Raw genomic sequence first — 25339 nt, forward strand, 5'->3', positions numbered from 1 at the left:
CAATGACGTGATCTTGGGTGTCTCCATGAAACCTGGTGACAGGGTTTAGTATGAAAGAACGAGTTGGTGATGCAGAGGTTGTGATAGGTACACAACTGCAGCAGTCTCTGTCCATTATCATTCATCCTTCCAATGCCATAGCGCCCAAGGCAGGAGGGCCATGAGTCATGGTCGGCCCCAACCCTGGCATTGAAGTCTCCCAGCAGGAACAAATTAGGTAATAGGAATGCTACTATGATGGAGTTCCTTGTAGAACTGGTCTTTAACTTCAGGTGGGGAGCATAGATGCTGAGTAGGTGTACTGGGCCAGAGGCGGTGAGCAGTCGGATGGACCGTATGCATTCTGAACCATCTGAAGGTGGCTCTAACATGCTGAGCAAAGAGTTTCTGATGGCGGAGCCCACTTCATGCTGTCTTGGTTCTTCAGGATCCTTACCCTGCCAGTAGAAGGTACAGTCTTGCTCTCTTAGAGGTCTGCTCACAGGGAGGCATGTTCCCTGAAGTGCTGCAATGTCCACATTGAGTCTACTGAACTCGTTGTTAATGATGGCAGTCTTCCGAGAGTGGTTGATTTGTGTAAGGTCTTCTGACAGGCCAGGACACACAGTTCTGACGTTCCAGCTTGCAAAATGTAGGGTTGGTACCTTCTTTCCTTTTGTTGTTGTGCTGTTTGGTGCGGTGTTACAGTCCACTTGTTGGGCAATGACCCTGAGCTTCAAACACCTATTGAAGCAGGTGGACTGTGGCAGGACAGAACCTTTCTGAGGCGGGCGGTAGCTGTCCAGTGAGATGCGATGACCTGTCCCATCGACAAAGGCAACCTGTGGCGCCCAATCTCTACGCCAATTGAGTTGGACTTATCACCCGTAACTGCTGCCTTCCGTGTTGTTTTGGTCGCTGTGAGGCGACTATGGGGTCACCTCTCCATGGCGCATGACCCATGTTTGGAGGTTGTGAGTTACCCAAGCGCCAAAACCCCCCTCTCGGCCTTCCAAAGGTCCAAAGGAGTGCAGAGCATGGCGTTTGGCACTGGTATGGCTGCAGGAACTGCCAGAAACATGCCAAAGGTGACAAATGACTACCTGAGGGGTTCCGCTCCGGATTTTCTGTTAGGCTTTACTCCCCTAGCTCTGGTCTCTCCCGAGACCAAAAGGTGAAGTCACACGGGATCAGAGGTGAGCTGGCAAGATGGATACAGAACTGGCTCAGTCATAGAAGACAGAGGATAGCAGTGGAAGGGTGCTTTTCTGAATGGAGGGATGTGACTAGTGGTGTTCCGCAGGGATCAGTGCTGGGACCTTTGCTCTTTGTAGTATATATAAATGATTTGGAGGAAAATGTAGCTGGTCTGATTATTAAGTTTGCAGACGATACAAAGGTTGGTGGAGTTGCGGACAGTGATGAGGATTGTCAGAGGATACAGCAGGATATAGATCGGTTGGAGACTTGGGCGGAGAAATGGCAGATGGAGTTTAATCCGGACAAATGTGAGGTAATGCATTTTGGAAGGGCTAATGCAGGTGGGAAGTATACAGTAAATGGCAGAACCCTTAGGAGTATTGACAGGCAGAGAGATCTGGACGTACAGGTCCACAGGTCACTGAAAGTGGCAACGCAGGTGGATAAGGTAGTCAAGAAGGCACACCGGATGCTTGCCTTCATCGGTCGGGGCATAGAGTACAAAAATTGGCAAGTTACGCTGCAGCTGTGCAGAACTTTAGTTAGGCCACACTGAGAATATTGCATGCAATTCTGGTCGCCACACTACCATAAGGACGTGGAGGCTTTGGAGAGGGTACAGAAGAGGTTTACCAGGATGTTGCCTGGTCTGGAGGGCATTAGCTATGAGGAGAGGTTGGATAAACTCGGATTGTTTTCACTGGAACGATGGAGGTGGAGGGGCAATATGATAGGGGTTTACAAAGTTCTGAGTGGCATGGACAGAGTGGATAGTCAGAAGCTTTTTCCCAGGGTGGAAGAGTCAGTTACTAGGGGACATAGGTTTAAGGTGAAAGGGGCAAAGTTTCGAGGCGATGTGCGAGGCAAGTTCTTTACACAGAGGGTGGTGAGTGCCTGGAACTTGCTGCCGGGGGAGGTGGTGGAAGCAGGTACGATAGCGATGTTTAAGAGGCATCTTGACAAATACATGAATCAGATGGGAATAGAGGGATACGGTCCCGGAAGTGCAGAAGGTTTTAGTTTCGGCTGGCACCAAGATTGGAGGGCCGAATGGCCTGTTCCTGTGCTGTACTGTTCTTTGTTTGTTCTTTGAGACACCCACAAAGCAGTGGGGTTGTTAGCTCCTATCTCTGAGCAGGATTTATGAGACAGTAGGGTTAGCAGTGCTGCATTGTTGCAAGTTCTTGTTAAATTAAACATATTCATTAAAATAATAAAAACAAGAAATGCTGGAAATACTCAACATGTCTGGCAGCATCTGTGGAGAGAGAAGCAAAATTAACGTTTCACGTCAGTGACTCTCTTGTTTTTATTTCAGATTTCCAGCATCTGCAGTATTTTGCTTTCATTAAAATAATAGACTGATTTAACTCTTACGAATATTTTTGTGGGGGGTAAGCGTATTTGTTGTTTTCCGCGGAAAGTGAGCAATTTTGCTGTAGAGGAGATGTAGAAATGACATAACTTGTTTCGTATGCATTCTTTGTCGGAACTAATGGTGAGATGCGAGCGTTGAGGGGATGTGGCACTGGGTGGACAGGAGGAATGACAAAGACACACACACACCGTCGCGCTGCATACTGGGCAATGAGCTTCCGGCTGTGCGCGAGGACTCGGGGTTTGCTGGTGGGTGGACGGGGTTGTGGGAAAGAGAATACGCGGACGCGTGCGAGGGCTCAGCGGATATTGGATTTCATTCGTCGCTGCTGCCGTACCATTAAGGAAATAACGAAGGAGTAGGCGAACGTGGCCGCCAGTTTCATAGAAGTGGGAGGCAGGTGTAGGGCAATGAGCTGCGGGCTGACACCAAGCGAGAGCAAAGGAGCAGCGCTGGGGACCGGCTGACATTAGGAACAGAGCAGCAGGTGACTGCACACTCCACTATCAACAACTTGAATTTAGGTAGCGTCTTTAAGGTAAGTTAAACATCCCAAGGCTGTTCATGGGAGCGTTTCCCTCTCTTCGCACGTTTGTGGTCACGTGAATATATTTTTAAAATTGAAAAGTTGCACCTGGGCACTTGTTATTGAACGAGGGGGCACATGTTCAAAGTATTTGGTAAGAGAAGCAAAAGTGACATGAGGAATAGCTTTTTCACGCAGCAAGTGGTTAAGGTCAGTAATGCACCGCCTGAGAGTGGTGGAGGCAGATTCAATTGAAGTCGTCGAAAAGGGAATTAAGTAAGTTATATGAAAAGGAAGAATGTGCAGGGTTACAGGAGAAGGTGGAATGGAACTAAGGGAATTGCTTTTTCAGAGAGCAGTGCAGAGTTGGGCCGAAAGGCCTCCTTTTGCACTGTAATGATTCTGTGATTCCTTTCCTCTAGACATCTCAAATGCAAAATTGGGCTCCATAGTGGTGGTGCGATTGGTGCTACAGCAGCATGAACATCATAAAATGTCAGGCATCTGCTGCAACTCTTGTGGAGTGCCCTGACTGTAGAGGTACTAGTACGGGCATTGTTTTGCTGGAACAGGGTTAGTTGAAGTACTGTGCTGATTGGCCGGCACAGACATGATGGGCCGAAGGGCCTGTTTCTGTGTTGTATAACTCTATGACTCTTTTGTCATTTCGAGGAGTTTAGCTAACCATTTGGATTTACAGAAGAGTGGTGCTTGATTTTTGGCAAGGTGTCAAAGGAGTTATTTCTGCTGTTAGGAGAAAGCCTGCTTCTGCAATGGTTGCAGTGGCTCTTGGGCTGCAGCATGGTTTGGAAATGGGGCATAAGCAGCGGAGAGTGAAAGCTGTGTACAGAGGGAGGAGGAGGAAGAACGTTATCAACTGAAGGCTCTACCCACGTAGGGTCTTTAGGGAGCACTTCTTATACCTCCACCTCATCCAGGAGCTGTGTGTGATTCACTAAGGAGGTAGTAACTGAACTGTGCCACTCCCTGCAACCCGACGTCCAGCTGCACAACAGGACGAGAAAGCGCTGCCAGTGACTGTCAAAATCACCATGACCCTAAATTACGACACCAATGGATCCTTCCAGGCTGGAGCAGGTGACATTAGCAACATCTCTCAATTAGCTGTTCATCACTGCATCAGGGAGGTGACGGAGGCCACGTACAGAAGGAGAGGGGACTTTATCTTCTCACTGACTAGAGAGAAGCAGAAGGAGCGAGCATATGGTTTTGCCAGGCTAGCGGCATTGTCATTGTTGTAGGGTGAAATTGACTGCATGCTTGTGGCTTTGCAGGCCCTTATTTTACCAGGGGATGGACTGCAACCATGAGGATGACCACGGCATTAACGTCCAGTTAGGAACTTAGGAGTAGGCTATTCAGCCCATCGAGCCTGCTCTGTCATTCAGTACGATCATGGCTGATCATCCACTTAATGCCTTTTTCCCCACACTATCCCCATATCCTTTTATGTCATTGGTATATAGAAATCTGTCAATCTCTGCTTTAGACATACTCAATGACTGAGCTTCTTACAGCCCGCTGGGCTAGAGAATTCCAAAGATTCACAACCCTTTGAGTAAAGAAATTACTCCTCATCTCTGTCCTCAGTGGCTTTCCCCTTATTTTGAAATTATGTCCCCAGGTTCTAGACTCCCCAACTAGGAGAAACATCTTGGCTGTATTGCATCTTTCTCAACACACATTCCCACCTAGTTTTGTGTCATCTGCGAACTTGGAAATATTACAGTTTGTCCCCACATCCAAATCATAGATATATGTTCTGAACAGCTGGTGCCCAAGTACTGTTGCTTGCGATACCCCACTAGTCACAGCCTGCCAACACGAGAATGACCTGTTTATTCCTACTGTTTTATGCCTGTTAGTCAATCCTTAAGCTACACCAGTATATTACCTCCTGTCCCATGTGCTTTAATTTTGCTAACCAACCACCCGTGGGGGACTTTATTAAAAGCCTTCTGAAAATCCAGGTATACTATGTTCACCGACTTCCCCACATCCTCAAACAACTCCAACAGGTTCGTCAAACATGATTTCCCATTCATAAATCCATGTTGACTATGCCCAATCAGATCATTATTATCCAAGTGTCCATTTATCACATCCTTTAGAATAGATTCTAACATTTTCCTTACTACTGATGTAAGGCGAACAGGTCTGTAGTTCCCTTTTTTCTCTCTCCCTCCATTCTTAAATTGTGGGGTGACATATGCGACCGTCCAATCTGCGGGAACCATTCCAGAATCTAGAATTTTGGAAGATCATCACCAATGCATCCGCTATCTCCTAGGCTACCTCTGGGATGTAGAATATCAAATCCCGGGGACTTATCAACCTTCAGCCCCATTAATTTTTCCAATACACTTCTTACTAATACCAGTTTCCTTCAATTCCTCATTCCTCTCTAGTCCCTTGCTTCTCTAATTCTGGGAGATTTCTTGTATCTTCCTCAGTGATGACATCTCTGTACCCCATCATAAATTCTCCTGACTCTGCCTGTAATGGGCCCACATTTATCTTAGCCAGATGTTTCCTTTTTACATACCTATAGAAGCTTTTACAGTCCATTTTTATGTTTTTTGCTAGTTTACATTCATATTCTATTCTCCCTTTCTTGATTTGTTTCTTGGTCCTGCTTTGCTGTATTCTAAAATCTTCCCAATCTTCAGGTTTACTACTCTTTCTGGCAACTTTATAGGCCTTTTCTTTTAATCTTATACAATCCTTAACTTCCTTTGTTATCCGTCGTTGACCGTCGTTACTTTTGGGGTTTTTGTGCCTTGAAGGAATGTATAGTTGCTGTAAACCATGTAATTTTTTTTAAAGATTATCCATTGCCTATGTACTGTCATACCTTTTAATGTATTTTCCCAATCCAGTTTAGCCATTTGTCCCTCATACCTTCACAATTTCCTTTGTTCAAATTTAACACCCTGGCTTCAGATTGAACTATCTCACAAACATAATGGATGGGATTCTATCATATTATGGTCACTCATCCCTAAAGGTTCTTCTACAACAAGATTATTAATTAGCCCTTTCTCATTACATAATACTAAATATAAAATAGCCTGTTCTCTCGTCAGTTCCTCAACATAGTGCTGTAGAAAACCATCCCTAACGCACTCCAGAAACTTGTCCTCCACAGCATTAGTGCTCATTAGGTTTAACCAGTTTATGCAGATTGAAGTCACCCATAATTAATGTTTTACCGAGGTTACGTGCTTCTCTAATTTCTTGATTAATACCATGCCCCACACTACCAGTACTGTTTGGTGGCCTATAAACAACTCCTACCAATGTTTGCTACGCCTTGCTGTTTCTTAGCTCCATCCAAACAAATTCCACAGTTTGTTCTTTTGATCTAAGATCCTCTCTTACTAATACTAATCCCATCCCTTATATCAGCACAATACCACCTCCTTTTGCTTTTTCCTGTCCTTCCTAAATGTCAAATGTTCTTGAATGTTCAGTTCCCAGTCTTGGTCACCCTGCAGCCACGTTTCTGTAATGGCAATTAGATCATACCCATTTATCTCTATTTGTGCCTTTAAATCATCTACCTTGTTGCACGTGCTGCGTGCATTCAGGTAGAGTGCCCTTAACCTTCTGGTCTTGACATTATTATGCATTCTAAACCTGGTTGATGCTTGCCTTTGTTTCGCCTGCCTTCTAATGTCGCTTGCTCCTTTTCTACCTCCTGTAACCAGCTTTACTTGCTTCCAATTTGAGCTATCCCTCAGGTTCACATCCTCCTGACAAGCCAGCTTAAACCCACCCCAACAGCACAAGCAAATATCTCTGCGAGGATATTAGTTCCGGTCCTGTTAAGGTGTAGCCCGTCCATCTTGTACAGGTCCCACCTCCCCCAGATGTCTGGCTGTTCACCCTCCCCCAGAAGGATGTCCTGCAGCCGCACTATGACATCCTTGATCCTGGCAGCAGGGAGGCAACATACCATCCTGGAGTCACATTTACTGCCACAGAAACGCCTGTCTGATCCCCTGACTGTCGAATCCCTTATCACTATTGCTCTTCCACTCTTCTTCCTCCTGTCCTGTGCAACTGAGTCGCCAGTAGTGCCGTAGACTTTGCTCTGGCTGCACTCCCCTGAGGAACCATCGCCCTCACCAGTATCCAAAATGGAAAACCGATTAGCAGTCAGGGATTCCTGCTCTGCCTGATTCTCTTAGATTGCCTGGCAGTCACCCATTCCCTCTCTGCTTGCATGCTCCTAACCTGCGGTGTGACCACCTCCCTAAATGTGCTATCCACATGTGCATCCGTGAGGCAGAGGACTAACAGTGACTCCAGCCAGAGCTCAAGCTTCTGCAGCTGGTGACACTTCCTGCAGATGTCTTCATCTAGAACACGTGGTGTGTCCATGACTGACCACATACCACAGGATGTACAGTCCACTTGGCCAAGCTGACCTGCCATACCATAACTTTAAAAACTATTTAGGAAAATGTTAGCTATTAAAGAAGTTATAGCAGGGCATTTAGAAAAATTCAAGGTAATCATGCAGAGTCGACAAGGTTTTGTGAAAGGGAAATAATGTTTAACCAATTTATCGAAGTTCTTTGAGGGAGTTACGGGAGGATGTATTATACTTAGACCTCCAGAAGGCATTTGATAAGGTGCCACATCAAAGGTTATTGCAGAAAATAAAAGCTCATGGTGTAGGGGTAACATATTGGCATGGATAGAAGATTGGTTAGCTCTCAGGAAACTGTAGGCATAAATGGGTAATTTTCAGGTTGGCACGATGTGCCAAGTAGAGTGCCACAGGCATCAGTGCTGGGACCTCAACTATTTACAGTTTATATAAATGACTTGGATAAAGGGACCAAAGGTATGGTTGCTAAATTTGCTGATGAGAAGATAGGGAGGAAAGTAACTTGTGAAGAGGATGTAAGGAGGCTACAAAGGGATATAGATAGGTTAAGTGAGTGGGCAAAGACCTGGCAAATGGAGTATAATGTGGGAAATTGTCCACTTTGGCAGCAAGAATAAAAAATAAGCATATTATTTAAATGCTGAGAGATTGCAGAGCTCTGAGATGCAGAGGGACCTGGGTGTGCTAGTGCATGAATCACAAAAGGTTAGTATGCAAGTACAGCACATAATAAGGAAAGCTAATAGAATGTTATTGTTTATCGCGAGGGGATTGAATACAAAAGTAGGGAGGTTATGCTTCAGCTGTACAGGACATTGGTGAGACCACATCTGGACACTTTGTACGGTACTGGTCTCCTTACTTAAGTAAAGATGTAAATGCATTGGAGGCAGTACAGAGAAGGTCTACTAGATTAATACTTGGAATGGGCGGGCTGTCTTATGAGGAAAGATTGGACAGGCTAGGCTTGTATCCGCTGGTATTTAGAAGAGTAAGAGGCGACTTGATTGAAACGTATAAGATCCTGAGGGGTCTTGATAGGGTGGATTTTATTTATTTAGAGATACAGCACTGAAACAGGCCCTTCAGCCCACCGAGTCTGTGCCGACCAACAACCACCCATTTATACTAATCCTACATTAATCCCATATTCTCCTACCACCTACCTACACTAGGGGCAATTTACAATGGCCAATTTACCTGTCAACCTGCAAGTCTTTGGAGGTGGGAGGAAACCGGAGCACCCGGCGGAAACCCACGCAGACACAGGGAGAACTTGCAAACTCCGCACAGGCATGTGGAAAGGATGTTTCCCTTTGTGGGAGAATATAGAACTAGGGGTCACTGTTTAAAAAAAGGGATCACCCATTTAAGACGGAGGTGAGGAGACATTTTTTTCTCTGAGGGTCATGAGTCTTTGGAATTCTCTTCCTCAAAAGGCAGTGGAAGAATGTCTTTGAATATTTTTAAGGCAGAGGTAGATAGATTCTTGATCAGCAAGGGGGTGGAAGGTTATTGGGGGTAGATGGAAATGTGGAGTAATCAGTTCAGCCATGAACATATTGAAAGGCGGAGCAGGCTCGAAGGGCCGAGTGGCCGCCTCCTGTTCCTAATTCGTATGTTTACCTGTACCGAAGAGAAAGGCAGCTACTGGAGATGGAAACAAGGGCCAGGATTTTTCCCTCGGCAGACTGGAGCCGTCCACTGACTGAAAAGTTGGTGGCAAACCTGCCTTTGCCTGGCCTGGGGATCCGATCCGCATTTTGTGGTTCCCCGGCCTTTAATTGGTCTGAGGCGGGACTTCCGCCTGCTTTAGGCAGGATGTCCCACCTCATGGAGCTTCCGGCCAATCTCTGTACGGAAGAGAAGGCAGCTACTGGAAGCTGAAAGTAGGGCCGGTAGCTCTTAGTCTCAGCAGCGCCACCAGGAGTGGTGGTCACTGCTGGGAATGCAACAAGCCACCACAAGGAAGATGTTGGGTAGCCTGAAACGAAACTAGGTTTTTGGGGCCTCACAGAGGGTGATTGGTTGTGCCCCAGCAAGGCAAGGGTGGTCGAATGGGGGGAAGGGGGTGTGTTCGGGGTGGTTGGGGCTGTGGGGTGGCTCTCCGTTGGGCACAGGGTGCCTGATGTTGAGGGCCTCCCCCTCCAGACTATCAGAGAACCGCCTGGTTTTCTCAGGTGGCTTTTGTTGTTCCTGGGCAGCCGACCAGCCACGGGTAAAATCCCTGTGGCGGAGGGTGGCGCCCCTTAAGTGGCTGATAAGTGCCACCTTAAGGGCCTTGATAGGCCTGGGGCTGGTGGGCCGTTGTTTGCTACCACACCCTGTGTAAAATGGCGGCGGAGTTGGGAGTGGGTTGGGATGGCCCCCCCCGAGCCTCCCACTCCATTTCCCCCCCCCCCCCCCCAACTGCCACCTTCCGGCTCTTTGGGGGTGTGTAAAATTCCGGCCAAGATAGAAAAAGAAAGGAGCCCCTCCCTCATTGAACTCCCTTATGCAGCAAACTCCCACTTTATACTCTGTGCACTCAAAGTAGTTTTCAGTGCCGACAAATATTTTCTTAATATATAGTTCCCCTCCTTTTTTTTTTAAAGAGATACAGCACTGAAACAGGCCCTTCGGCCCACCGCGTCTGTGCTGACCATCAACCACCCTATACTAATCCTACACTAATTCCATATTCCTACCACTACCACATTCCTTCACTTACCAACTCCCTTCACACTCTGCTCTCCAGCAGCACTCAATGTAGACAAGCAGCACTGAGTCAGCTGAATTTATACTTTCTGAAAACAATGCTGTTAGCTCTGCTGGAGCTCAGAAACCAGTTTAAGCTAGCTACCTAATTAATTGGCTACAGCTGCTCAGGGCTTGTATATCCCTGTTTAAAATGGTAAGAATCCTCACTTGCTACTTAACTTAAACAGTAATTGCAATTAATTGCGAAATGTAAACAAAACAAAAACTTTGGAGAAATTAACCCTTAAAATCCACTCACTTACCAAAATCCCTTCTTCACACTCTGTGCTCTCCAGCAGCACTCAGTTACTAGTTAAGACTTGTTTTATAATAAACTGATAATTTTGTTGTTTATTAAAGAAGCTGGTTAGTGTGTTCTATTCTGGGAAAAAGAGTATATGATTGACTATCGATAAGCGGGAAAATTTAAAATAATATGTTGTGACCTGTGGAGAAGTGGGACGAGAATAAACAGTGCAGTCCTCCTGCCTCGGTCATAACAATATATTTAAATGTTTACCCAGTTACCGATGTGGTCAATCATATACTCTACTCTTTATCGTAGAACAAAATACATCAGTCAGGTTTCTTGAATAAACAACAACATTATCAGTTTATTATAAAACGAGACACATCCAGGAATGAAGCAAAGCAGTATGGATGGCGCAGTGGTTAGCACCGCAGCCTCACAGTTCCAGGGACCCGGGTTCAATTCTGGGTACTGCCTGTGCGGAGTTTGCAAGTTCTCCCTGTGACTGCGTGGGTTTTCGCCGGGTGCTCCGGTTTCCTCCCACCGCCAAAGACTTGCAGGTTGATAGGTAAATTGGCCATTATAAATTGCCCCTAGTGTAGGTAGATGGTAGGGAACATGGGATTACTGTAGGGTTAGTATAAATGGGTGGTTCTTGGTTGGCACAGACTCGGGCCGAAGGGCCTGTTTCAGTGCTGTATAAATAAATTAATTAATTAACATGGATTGAAATATGGAAGTTCCCTTTTAAAATCCGCTACACACACACACACCGAAAAAAATACAGAAATTCTCTCTGCAAAGGTCTGTTACAAGAAAAAGACAAAAGAATACTTGCTAATTCCTGAAGGAAAAAAAGAGAAGCCAAGGAAGAAAGTCAGTTGTCCCTTTTGGTCTGGCGTCTGGGTACCCGGAGACGAGTCACTGGGACCCATTCAGAAGCAGTTTGTTCTTGAGATGTTGAGAAATTGCCTGGTGGGCTTTCCAGGAGAAATGTGGCATCCAGGGGTTTCAGCCAGCACACACTTGAATTGCAGGGTTTTTCCAAAGACAGGAGGAAAGAGGAGCTGACACACTGGCTTCTCAGGGTCTCTTAGTGAGGTGCAGGCAAAATGAGCTGGGGATGTCTTTTTCCTTTGGAGGCAAAGCATCACCTGTTTTCCAAACAGTTCACACTCCAACTGAACTGAAAACGATCCAAAACAGAAAGTCAACCTCTTGACTTGCATAAACCTTGACATGTGTCTTCTCTGTAAACATCTCTACTTAGTCCAGGTTCCTATTATTTATTTATCTTCATGCAGATGGGCTGCACAGTGGCGCAGTGGTTAGCACCGCAGCCTCACAGCTCCAGCGACCTGGGTTCAGTTCTGGGTACTGCCTGTGCGGAGCTTGCAAGTTCTCCCTGTGTCTGCATGGGTTTCCTCCGGGTGCTCCGGTTTCCTCCCACAGCCAAAGACTTGCAGGTTAATAGGTAAATTGGCCATTGTAAATTGCCCCTAGTGTAGGTAGGTGGTAGGAGAATGGTGGGGATGTGGTAGAGAATATGGGGTTAATGTAGGATTAGTATAAATGGGTGGTTGTTGGTTGGCACAGACTCTGGGCCGAAGGGCCTGTTTCAGTGCTGTATCTCTAAATAAATAAATAAAATAAAAAGATGATCTGCAGTAGAGGTTGTTTTTAGCACTTCTTGATTCTTCCAGCAAGTGTTTTCAGTCAGGTGTCCTTTCAGTGACCCCAGTGAAAAAAACCAAGTCCAGCATTGCTTCAGGCTTGGAAATGAATCCATTTTCACGATTTAAATATGAGTCCTTAAAAACATTTTTAAAAAAAAGAAGCCTCTCGTAACAGTATTACATGGTATTATATTGCTGGTTTTTATATTAAAAACAGTATCTTCTGACTTTCTGTGAGCAATGCCTTAGGGAATAAGTTACGCAAGAAATAGGATCAGGAATAGGCAGTTCGGCACTTGGAGCCTGCTCTGCCATTCAGTGCGATCATGGCTGATTTTCTGCCTCAGCTTTACCTTCCCGCACTATCCCGATATCCCTTAATCCCCTTAGTACCTGAAAATATATCGATCTCTGTCTCGAAGATACTGAATGTCCACAGCACTCTGGAGCAATGAATTCTAAACATCCACAACACATTGAGTAATGAAATTTCTCCTTATCTCAATCCAAAATGGCAAGCCCTATTCTGAGACTGTGCCCCCAAGTTCCAGAGACCCTATCCATAGGGAAACCTCCTCTCAGCGATCTAATATAAAAGCAAAATGCTGTGGATGCTGGAAATCTGAAATAAAAACAAAGTGCTGGAAATTGCAGGTCTAGCAGCATCTGTGGAGAGAGAAACAAAGTTAATGTTTCAGATCTGTGACTTTTCGTTAGAACTCTCAGCAATCTACCCTATCAAGCCCTTAAGAATTCTACGTTTCTGTTAGGGCCTCAGTAGAGATCATTAACTTTAAAAACAAGAGATATGAACTCCCCAGTTTGATTAAAGGATTATTTGACGAGATTTCACGTTTTAAGACTTATGCTGATCCAAAAATCAGCATTAACTAAACAGTACTTAGGTAGCTAATACACTAAATTACAGAGAAAAGTATTTCCTATTAACTTGTTTTTAAAAAAAAAACATTTGAAAACCCTATACCACATTATTTGGTGCACAGTGTTCTCATCGAGTCGGTAGCTTTGCAGTTAAAAGTCCCAAATTCCTCATTTGCAATGTCCCAGTCCTTAACAAAGTCAATGTCCTCTTCGCTCACTTCTTTCGAGCATACTCGACTTTGACTTCCATTGTTAAGGCAATCTCTGGTGACCGTGTTGGTCTTTTCTCCTCCACAAATCACGACTTTTGAACTGGGTTCAAATCTCAGCAGTCTTTTGCTGTATCAGTGTTCTGAGAGCAGTTTTTTCTCTCCTGAGGTTGTGTGGTCCCTGCTGGTTTCTTCGTGTCTTCCTTTCTTCCTTACAGCCTTCACATTTAGGAAAGCCTGCTGAATTTATCCAGAATCAAAAGTCAATAGTGATTTGCCTTTTTACAGTATTCAGTTGATAAGTCTGACCATATCAAAGCCACCTTGTTTCCAAAATTCGAAAATTCGAATTTGATTAGATTAGAGATACAGCACTGAAACAGGCCCTTCGGCCCACCGAGTCTGTGCCGAACATCAACCACCCATTTAGACTAATCCTACACTAATCCCATATTCTCACCAAACATCCCCACCTGTCCCGATATTTCCCTACCACCTACCTATACTAGTGACAATTTATAATAGCCAATTTACCTATCAACCTGCAAGTCTTTTGGCTTGTGGGAGGAAACCGGAGCACCCGGAGAAAACCCACGCAGACACAGGGAGAACTTGCAAACTCCACACAGGCAGTACCCGGAATCGAACCCGGGTCCCTGGAGCTGTGAGGCTGCGGTGCTAACCACTGCGCCACTGTGCCGCCCTTGGCTCCCTGTTCAGGATCAGAGTCTGGTGAGCTTAACCCATTGTTCATCAGGTGTTACAGCCTTGTATTCTGCTTCAAAAAGGGTCTTTGAACTGAGTTCCTTCTTGGCATGGCAACCAAGATCCCTGTCTTGCTTCTGGTGTGAGGTCACATGTCTCCTCTGACTATTTTACACTGCACTAAAAATCACAGTTTTTAAAACATAATACTACAAAGTCCAACGTTCATAACAGTTTCAATGAGATCATCTCTCATACTTCTAAATTCTCAGGAATATAGGCCAAGTCTGCTCAATCTGTCAGGACAATCTCCTCATCCCAGGAATCAGCCAAGTGAATCTTCATTGCACTCCCTCCAGGCAAATTAGTACATCCTTAGGTAAGGAGACCAAAACTGTATACATTACAACAGGTGTGGTATCACCAAGGCCCAATATAATTGCAGCAAGATTTTTTACTCCGATGCCTTTGCAATGAAGGCCAACATACCATTTACTTTCCTAATTGCTTGCTGTACCTGCATGTTAACTTTGTTATTTGTGTACAGTGATCCCTCAATATCAACATTCCCAGTGTCTCACCATTTAAAAATATTCTCCTTTTCTACTTTTCTTTCCAAAGTGGATAACTTCACACTTTCCCACATTATATTCCACCTGCCATGTTCTTGCTCATTCACCTTAACCTGTCTAAATCCCCGGCAGCCTCTTTTGTATTTTCCTAACTGCTTACTTTCCCACTTAACTTTGTATCGTCAGCAAACCTGGATGCATTACAGTGGGTCCTCTTGTTAAAGTCATTGATATAGATTGTAAATAGCTACGGCCCAAGCACAGATCTTCACACCTTGCCTCCTATAAGGACTCCATTCCATTCTCCCTGTTTCTCCATCTCTGATGCATCTGCTCTGATGATGCAACCTTCTACGAGAGCGCTTCTGATATGTCTTCCTTTTTCCTCAAACGAGGATTCCTCCCCCCCCCCAGCGGCTCTCAACCATGTCAGGCCCATTTCCCGCACCTCTACCCTCACCCCTTCCCCTCCCTCCCAGACCCGCGACAGAGTTCTCCTTGTCCTCACTTTCTACCCCACCAGCCTCCATATCCAAAGGATCATCCTCTGCTGTTTCAGCCACGTCCAGTGTGATGCCACTATCAAACGCATCCTCCCCTCCCCTCCTGTCAGCATTCTGAAGGGATCGTTCCCTCTGCAACACCCTGGTCCGCTCCTCTATTACCTCCAACACCTCACCCCCTTCCCATGGCACCTTCCTATGCAATCGCAGGAGGTGTAATACTTGCCCTTTTACCTCCTCTCTCCTCACTATCCAAGGCCCCAAACACTCCTTTCAGGTGAAGCAATGATTTACTTGTACTATTTTCAATTTCGTATACTGTATTCGCTGCTCACAATGTGGTCTCCTTTACATTGGGGAGACCTAACGCAGATTGGGTGACTGCTTTGCGGAACACCTCCGCTCAGTCCGAAAGCATGACCCGAGCTTCTAGTTGCTTGCCATTTCAACACAACCCCCTGCTCTCATGCCCACATATCTGTCCTGGGCTTGCTGCAGTGTTCCAGTGAACATCACGCAAGCTCGAGGAACAGCATCTCATTTACCGATTAGGCATGCTACAGCCTGCCGGACTGAACATTGAGTTCAATAATTTCAGAGCATGATGGGCCCCCCTTTTTATTTGTAGTTATTCTTTTTTTTTTTCTTTTTATTTTATTTTAGTTTGTTTCATCATTTTTTTTTTTAACCATGTGCCTGCCCACTTTTTTTTTCAGGTTTGTGCTTTGGCCCAGGGATGTTCATTTTTCTGTCCACTGACACCCTCTGCACTAATGCTTTGTCTTTCACCGTGTCAGTTATCCTCTGTGACCCTGTCCTATCAACACCTTCCCTTTTATTATCTCTTGCCCCACCCCCACTTTATTTGCTTAAAACCAATTACATTTCTAACCTTTTCTGAATGGAGGTCTGTGACTAGTGGTGTTCCGCAGGGATTAGTGCTGGGACCTTTGCTGTTTGTAGTATATATAAATGGTTTGGAGGAAAATGTAGCTGGTCTGATTAGTAAGTTTGCGGGCGACACAAAGGTTGGTGGAGTTGCGGATAGTGATGAGGATTGTCAGAGGATATAGATCGGTTGGAGACTTGGGTGGAGAAATGGCAGATGGAGTTTAATCCGGACAAATGTGAGTTAATGCATTTTGGAAGGTCTAATGCACGTGGGAAGTATACAGTAAATGGCAGAACCCTTAGGAGTATTGACAGGCAGAGAGATCTGGGCGTACAGGTCCACAGATCACAGAGTGGCAACGCAGGTGGATAAGGTAGTCAAGAAGGCAAACGGCATGCTTGCCTTCATCGGTCGGGGCATAGAGTACAAAAATTGGCAAGTCATGCTGCAGCTGTACAGAACTTTGGTTAGACCACACTTGGAATATTGCGTGCAGTTCTGGTCGCCACACTACCAGAAGGATATGGAGGCTTTGGAGAGGGTACGGAAGAGGTTTACCAGGATGTTGCCTGGTCTAGAGGGTATTAGCTATGAGGAGAGGTTGGATAAACTCGGATTGTTTTCACTGGAACGACAGAGGTGGAGGGGCGACATGATGGAGGTTTACAAAGTTATGAGTGGCATGGACAGAGTGGATAGTCAGAAGCTTTTTCTCAGGGTGGAAGAGTCAGTTGCTAGTGGACATAGGTTTAAGGTGCGAGGGGCAAAGTTTCGAGGGGATGTGCGAGGCAAGTTTATTACACAGAGGGTGGTGAGTGCCTGGAACTTGCTGCCGGGGGAGGTGGTGGAAGCAGGTACGATAGCGACGTTCAAGAGGCATCTTGACAAATACATGACTAGGATGGAAATAGAGGGATACAGACCCCGGAAGTGCAGAAGGTTTTAGTTTAGGTAGGCATCATGATCGGCGTAGGCTTGGAGGGCCGAATGGCCTGTTCCTGTGCTGTACTGTTCTTTGTTCTTTGCCAGTTCTAATGAAAGGTCACTGACCTGAAATGCTAACTCTGCTTCTCTCTGTACAGATGCTGCCAGACCTGCTGAGTATTTCCAGCATTTCTTGTTTTTATTTCAGATTTCCAGCATCTGCAGTATTTTGCTTTTATTATCCTTGTTATAGTTTGCCAACCCTAAAATAACATGTTTGTTCCTACTCTGTTTTCTGTCCATTAACCAATCCTCAATCCATGCTGATATAGTAACCCCAGTCCCATCAGCCTTAATTTTGTGTAGTAACCTCCTATGTAGCACCCTATTGAATTCTTTCCGAAAATCCAAATGTGCTACGTCGACTGGTTTCCCCATTTATCTACCCTATTAGTTACAACCTCAAAAAACTCTCGCAGATTTGTCACAATTTCCCTTTCATAAATCTGCCTAATCATATTATGATTCTCTAAGTGCTTTGCTACCATGTCTCTAATAATAGATTCTAGCATTTTCCCTACTACTAGTTCGCCTGACGGCTAACAAACTGGTTTCATCTTCTCTCTCGTTCCTTTCTTGAATTTGGAGTTATGCTTGCTACCTTGTGATCCAAGGGGACTGTTCTAGAATATACTGAATTCTGGGAAATTAAAACCAATAAATCCACCAACTCTGTTGCCAGCTCTTTTAAAATCCTAGGATGCAGGCCAGCAGGTCCAGCTTTAATTCTCATTAATTTCTCCAGTACTATTTCTTTATTAATATCCCTGAGTTCCTCATTTTACTAGACCCTTTGTTCGCCACTATTTCTGGAATTTTTTTGTCTTCTAATATGTCTCTGCATTTTCTTATTCCCCGTGATAATTTCTCCTGTTTCTGTCTCTAATGGACCTACATTTACTTTTGCTATTCTCTTCCTTTGTACATATCTATAGAAGCTTTTGCAGTCTGCTTTTATGTCTCTTCGTAGTTTAATGTCAAATTCTCTTCCATCTTTATCAATTTATTGATCATTTTTTGCTGAATTCTGAAATACTCCCAATCCTCAGGCTTTTTGGCAACATTATAAATCATTTCCTTTAACCTAACTTCTCTTGTTAGCCATGGTAGGACTACTTCTCCGTGGATTTTTTCTTCAAGGGAATGTATATTTGTTGAAAATTGAATTCATTCTTTAAATATTTGTCATTGCTTATTTACTGTCATATCTTTTTATTTTCCCCCAATCTACCTCAGCCAACTCGTCCCCTATTCTTACCTAGTTTTCTTTGTTTAGATTTAAGACCTTTGTTTTGAGCATAAGTAAATCACTGTCAAACTGTATATAAAATTCTATCATATTATGATTACTATTCCCTAGAATGTGCTAGTATTTGCAATTTAAAAAAATTGAAAATTTAAATTTTACGAGGCGATGTAGTTGTTGCACTAACATACAACATTGAGGCAGTGCGTATATTTTCCCCTGCCTTCAGTGTCCTCCTCAGCCATTTAGCTTGTCCCAAACTGAAGTCACACCCTATCATTCTGCTTCACCTCTGCTCTCCCTACCTTCTCTAAACAAATCTCTTCTATTAAACCCATCATCTACTTCTATAATCTCCTGACCATCCAATTTCTTCTCCAATTTCTTAAACTCCAGCATCACCAACCTATCTCTATCCTCAAACTATTCATACACACTTCAAAACTGTTAATTTGTGTCATAGAGAGATGCAGCACTGAAACAGGCCCTTTGGCCCACCGAGTCTATGCTGACCACCAATTCATACTGATCCTATATTCCCTACCCCATCCCCACCATTCTCCTACTTACACTAGGGGCAATTTATAATGGCCAATTTACCTACCAACCTGCAAGTCTTTGGCTGTGGGAGGAAACCGGAGCACCTGGCGGAAACCCACGCGGTCACAGGGAGAACTTGCAAACTCCGCACAGGCAGTACCCAGAACCGAACCCTGGTCGCTGGAGCTGTGAGGCTGCGGTGCTAATCACCGCGCCACTGTGCCGCCCCTTTTTTTAAAATTTCATCTGCCATGTGTTTGAATATTTCATCTGTCTGCCTATGTCTTCCTGAAGTCTGTTACCATCATCCTCGTTATTTACTACCTTTCAGAGTTTAAATTTCTTCCAAAAGATCCTTCCTGAAGTGCTCCCTTTTCTCCAGTAATCCTATCTTCAACCCTTGCTTTTCAAAGACCTGGAATGAGTTGTTGCGATGCAACTATGCCTCCATCTGTCTACTTGACACCCTTCAAACTAGTTTCTACCCCAAGCGTAGCAGGGGGACTGCCCGAATCACTTTGCAAATAACTTCCTGTCCAACACTGGCTTGTTGTCTCTGTGTCCTCTTTGATGTCTTTGCGGCCTTTGATACTGTCGAGCACTTGATTCATCTGCTGAGCAGTTCACCTGCTTGGCACTTTTTTCTCCTAGTGTTGCAACAAAGCCATTAAAATGCTTCCAGTAGTTGTTCCTCTCATGCCTGCAAGCTCATCTGTGCTGTAGCCCTGGGCGCCATACTTGGTCCCCTTTATCACTTATAGGCTGCTCCTTGGATTTGTCATCCAGAAGCACAGGGTCAGCTTCCATATTTCTGGCAGTGATGTCTGTCTTTACCCCTCTTCTTCTATCGATCTCTAGAGTGTCGTTACAATTGCGAACTGCTTGTCTAATGTTGACATGTATGAGCAGAAAATGTGAAACTTCAAGCAATCCTCTTCAGATCCTGCCAGTTGGGTGCCTCTGTCCATAACTCTGCAAATTACAACTTATTCACACTGCTGTGACCTGCATCTTCACCTGCATAATACTCATGACTGTCCTTGCCAAGTTCTGACTTCTCATAAAACAGATTTTAAGATCCTAGGATCCTCGCGCTTGCCTTCAAAGCTTTTGGTTTTACCTCATCTTATTTTGATGAACTCCTCCACCTATACATCATGTGCTCCTCTGACACTGACTGCTGCTTCCCTAAGCTTTACGTAGCTTTGAGAGCCACTTGCCCTCTTGAATTTTCTGCTTAAATCTAAAACTGGTTTCCTGCTTTCAATATCCGTCCTAAAAATGCCTTTGTTACCTCTAGAATTCATTATTCCAATGATCTTTTGGCTGGCCTCTCACTTACGAACCTCTGTAAACTTGAGCTTATCCAAAATTATGCTGCCTGTATCTTAACTCATGCCACGTCCCCTTCACCCTTTACCCCTGTGCTTGCTGACCTACATTGGCTCTTGGTCCAGGAACTTCTTGATTTAAAAAATTCTCATTCTCGTGTTCATGTCCCTCCACGGCCTTGCCTCTCCCAGTCTCTCTAACCTCCTCCATCCCTACAACCATCCTAGATCTCCGTGCTCCTTCAATTCTGGACTCCTCTGCATGCATCTCTGATTTCTTCTGCTTCACCAGTGACAGCCAACTGCCAAAGCCCTAAACTCCTCCTTTTAAGACAATCCTTAAAACATACCTCTGATCAAGCTTATGGTCATTTTTCCTAATATCTCACCAAATTTTGTTGGCTAACACTGCTGTGAATTGACTTGGGACATTTTGCTACATTAAATGTGCTAGTGTTGCATTTTGGGTCCTGGCCCTTAACTTTTTTTTTCTCAGGCAATTCTTTTTGCACTAATCTGCGAAGCACTTTGAGACATTTTTTTCTGTGAGGTTTGCTATAAAAATGGAAGTTTTCTCCTCACTCCTATCTAGCAACAGAAAGTATATTTTCCTGGAAATGCATTGTGGGTTTGCATGAAAATGATTTTTTTTAAAGTCAACATTTAATTAGGCTACTATTTTCTAATATTTGTCAGTTCCGAAGAAGGGTCACTGACCCGAAACGTTAACTCTGCTTCTCTTTCCACAGATGCTGCCAGACCTGCTGAGTGATTCCAGCATTTCTTGTTTTTGTTTAATTAGGCTACTGTTGTCTGAAGTTTCATTAATATGTGGTAATTGCCATCCAGCCTCTCAAATTACGTGCATACGACTAAGGACATTTGAGGCCACCAACTAAAGTACTTGCCGTGTTTCTACCGACCTGAAATTATCAGAGATCAGACTGAACATGTTCCACAAAAAATTAACTCCCCTCTGCAAACTATTAGAAATTGCTTTCATGGCTCTGTTACTGGATAATAGATGGTTTCAAAAAAAGAGAAGTCTTTGTGCTTGAAAGCCATATTGGAGATCCATCCTCCTGTGGGGGGTTAAGAATAGCTGGTTTATTGCCAGTGAGAGTTCACAGCTGAAAGCAGCTTGCTACACTGAAACTAAAGTACAAGGAAGCTTTTATAAGATTGTTGTATGGTGCGCTGTTTTATTTTAATAAACTATGGTTTAGATGATCATGAATGCATCTGATGGGATTCAATATTAATTTGTAAGTGAGAATTAGAATTCAAAGTGCAGGATTACAAGGATTTTTAAAAATATTTTTGTTGCAGTAAAAGAAAAGTAAAATTAATACCCATAATACACATTCCAATTTGTTTTGAATAGTCTGCACACGGTAATTGCCTCTGGCATTTATTTTTGATGCATGCCATTTGTTTACTTCTATGTGTCACAATGGGTTATCTTACTATGCTTGCATAAGCCAGCAATGCACCTAAGTGCAGACTGGGGTGGAGAAATCTGGTACTATAATTGATCAGTAATCTATCATGGATGGCTCCAGTTACTATTGTGATGTTTTGTGTTGCGTAGGTCAAAATTGCAGCAGCAGTTACTTCTGTCGTTGCTGCTGTAGACTTTTCTGATTTAGATGGACAGCTGTAGTTAGCAGGAGTAGTGTGATGGACTTTTTTTGATGCTGTACGACTGATTTTGTAATGCCTGACCGTGGTGTTGTCTGGTGTCAGGTTCAAAAGCAATATTCTGATGAAAAGTCACTGACCTGAAACATTAACTCCACTTCTCTCTCCACAGATGCTGCCAGCCCTGCTGAGTATTTCCAGCATTTTTTTTATTTTTATTTCAAAAGCAATATTGTTCTTAGTGAGCCCTGTTTTTGTTGTGATGTTGAGTACAATAGAGCAAACAGGTGTCTGAGCATCATCAGGAACAGTAAATGGAATACATCACTTTCCTTAGCAGTATAAATGCTCAAATACATCTTTATCCATGGCACTCTGTCATTATAAGAGATAGCCAAGAGAAAACAAAGGTAGTGATTAATGTGGTTAAGTAGCTTTATTTTATTTGTTCATGGGATGTGCAATAAATGCTGGTCTAGCAGCGACACTCACATCCCATGAACAAATAAAAAAAGAGTGTCGCTGGCCAGACCAACATTTATTGCACATGCCTAATTGCCCTTGAGAAGGTGGTGGTGAGCTGCCTTGTTTATTCAGAGATACAGCACTGAAACAGGTCCTTTGGCCCACCGAGTCTGTGCCGACCATCAACCACCCATTTACACTAATCCTACACTAATCCCATATTCCAACCACATCCCCACCTTCCCAATATTTCCCTACCACCTATCTATACTAGGGGCAATTTATAATGGCCAATTTACCTATCAACCTGCAAGTCTTTGGCTGTGGGAGGAAACTGGAGCACCCGGTGAAAACCCACACGGTCACAGGGAGAACTTGCAAACTCCGCACAGGCAGTACCCAGAATTGAACCTGGGTTGCTGGAGCTTTGAGGCTGCAGTGCTAACCACTGCGCCGCCCAATCACAGGGTGTAGGTACACCAACAGTGCTGTTAGGAAGGGATTTCCAGAATTTTGACACAGCAACAGTGAAGGAATAGCGATTATAGTTCCAAATCAGGAGCAAGAGGGTAACTAGGGAAAGGGTTGGCCCACTCAAGGACAGAGAAGGGAATCTATGTCTGGAGCCAGAGGAAATGGGCGAGGTACTAAATGAGTACTTTGCATCAGTATTCACCAAAGTGGCGCAGTGGTTAGCACTGCAGCCTCACAGCTCCAGCGACCCGGGTTCAATTCCAGGTACTGCCGGTGTGGAGTTTGCAAGTTCTCCCTGTGTCTGTTTGGGTTTCCTCCGGGTGCTCCGGTTTCCCCTCTCAAGCCAAAAGACTTGCAGGTTGGTAGGTAAATTGGCCATTATAAATTGCCCCTAGGATAGGTAGGTGGTAGGGAAATGTAGGGACAGGTGGGGATGTGGTTGGAATATGGGATTAGTGTAGGATTAGTATAAATGGATGGTTGATGGTCGGCACAGACTCGGTGGGCTGAAGGGCCTGTTTCAGTGCTGTATCTCTAAACTAAACAGAAGGACTTGGTGGATGATGAGCCTAGTCAAGGGAGTGTAGATAGTCTCAGTCATCTCATTATCAAAAAGGAGGAAGTGTCGGGTGTCTTGCAAAGCATTAAGGTAGATAAGTCCCCAGGGCCTGATGGGATCTACCCCAGAATACTAAAGGAGGCAAGGGAAGAAATTGCTGGGGCCTTGACAGAAATCTTTGCATCCTCATTGGCTACAGTTGAGGTCCCAGAGGACTGGAGAATAGCCAATGTTGTGCCTTTGTTTAAGAAGGGTAGCAAGGATAATCCAGGAAATTATAGGCCGGTGAGCCTCAAGTCAGTGGTAGGGAAATTATTAGAGAGGATTCTTCGGGACAGGATTTACTCCCATTTGGAAACAAACAAACTTATTAGCGAGAGACAGAATGGTTTTGTGAAGGTGAGGTAGTGTCTCATGAATTTGGTTGAGTTTTTTGAGGAAGTGACGAAGATGATTGATGAAGGAAGGGCAGTGGATGTTATCCATATGGACTTCAGTAAAGCCTTTGACAAGGTCCCTCATGGCAGACTGGTACAAAAGGTGAAGTCACACGGGATCAGAGGTGAGCTGGCAAGATGGATACAGAACTGGCTCAGTCATCGAAGACAGAGGGTAGCAGTGGAAGGGTGCTTTTCTGAATGGAGGGCTGTGACTAGTGGTGTTCCGCAGTGTTCAGTGCTGGGACCTTTGATCTTTGTAGTATATATAAATGATTTGGAGGAAAATGTAGCTGGTCTGATTAGTAAGTTTGCGGACGACGCAAAGGTTGGTGGAGTTGCGGATAGTGATGAGGATTGTCAGAGGATACAGCAGGATATAGATCGGTTGGAGACTTGGGTGGAGAAATGGCAGATGGAGTTTAATCCGGACAAATGTGAGGTAATGCATTTTGGAAGGTCTAATGCAGGTGAGAAGTATACAGCAAATGGCAGAACCCTTAGGAGTATTGACAGGCAGAGAGATCTGGGCGTGCAGGTCCACAGGTCACTGAAAGTGACAACGCAGGTGGATAAGGTAGTCAAGAAAGCATACGGCATGCTTGCCTTCATCGGTCGGGGCATAGAGTATAAAAATTGGCAAGTCATGCTGCAGGTGTACAGAACTTTAGTTAGGCCACACTTAGAATATTGCGTTCAATTCTGGTCGCCACAATACCAGAAGGACGTGGAGGCTTTGGAGAGGGTACAGAAAAGGTTTACCAGGATGTTGCCTGGTCAGGAGGGCATTAGCTATGAGGAGAGGTTGGATAAACTCAGATTGTTTTCACTGGAATGACGGAGGTGGAGGGGTGACATGATAGAGGTTTACAAAGTTATGAGCGGCATGGACAGAGTGGATAGTCAGAAGCTTTTTCCCAGGGTGGAAGAGTCAGTTACTAGGGGACATCGTTTTAAGGTGAGAGGGGCAAAGTTTAGAGGGGATGTGCGAGGCAAGTTCTTTACACAGGGTGGTGAGTGCCTGGAACTTGCTGCCGGGGGAGGTGGTGGAAGCAGGCATGATAGCGAAGTTTAAGAGGCATCTTGACAAATACGTGAATAGGATGGGAATGGAGGGATATGGTCCCCGGAAGTGCAGAAGGTTTTAGTTTAGGCAGGCATCAAGATCAGCGCAGGCTTGTGGGGCCGAATGTCCTGTTCCTGTGCTGTACTCTTCTTTGTTTATTCTTTGATGTGTGTGACTTGGAGGGGAACCTGAAGGTGGTGGTGTTCCCATGCACCCTTCTGGGTGGTAGAGGTCATGGGTTTCGAAGGTGCTCTCGAAGGAGCCTTGGTGAGTTGCTCCAGTGCATCTCGTGGATGGTACACACTGCTGCCACTGTGTCGATGGTGAAGGGAGTGAATGTTGAAGGTGATGGGTGGGGTGCTAATCAAGGGGCTGCTTTGTCCCGGATGGCGTTGAGCTTGTGGTGTTGTTGGAGCTGCACCCATCCAGACAAATGGAGAGTATTCCATCACACTCCTGACTTGTGTCTTGCAGATGAACAGGCTTTGGGGAGACAGGTGGTGTGTTACTTGCTGCAGAATTTCTAGCCTCTGACCTGCTCTTGTCGCTGCAGGATTTATCTGGCTGGTCCAGTTCAGTTTCTGGTCAATGGTCACCCCCAGGATGTTGATGGCAATGCCATTGAATGACAAGGGGAGATGGCTAGATTCTCTCTTGTTTGAGAT

General features: G+C 44.8%; 1 protein-coding gene across 13 annotated transcripts in view; it reads left to right on the plus strand.

The window, feature by feature from the left end:
* The first annotated feature begins 2775 nt into the window (after positions 1-2775).
* dop1a (DOP1 leucine zipper like protein A) overlaps positions 2776-25339 on the plus strand; it is a 555441-nt gene continuing 532877 nt past the window's right edge. For all 13 annotated transcript variants that reach the window (XM_068044706.1, XM_068044708.1, XM_068044707.1 and 10 more), the window contains exon 1: positions 2776-3095. The gene's annotated coding sequence lies outside the window, so the exon portion shown is untranslated. The remainder of the gene's footprint in view (positions 3096-25339) is intronic.

Source organism: Heterodontus francisci, chromosome 13 (genome assembly GCF_036365525.1).
Source record: "Heterodontus francisci isolate sHetFra1 chromosome 13, sHetFra1.hap1, whole genome shotgun sequence".
NCBI lineage: Eukaryota > Metazoa > Chordata > Chondrichthyes > Heterodontiformes > Heterodontidae > Heterodontus > Heterodontus francisci.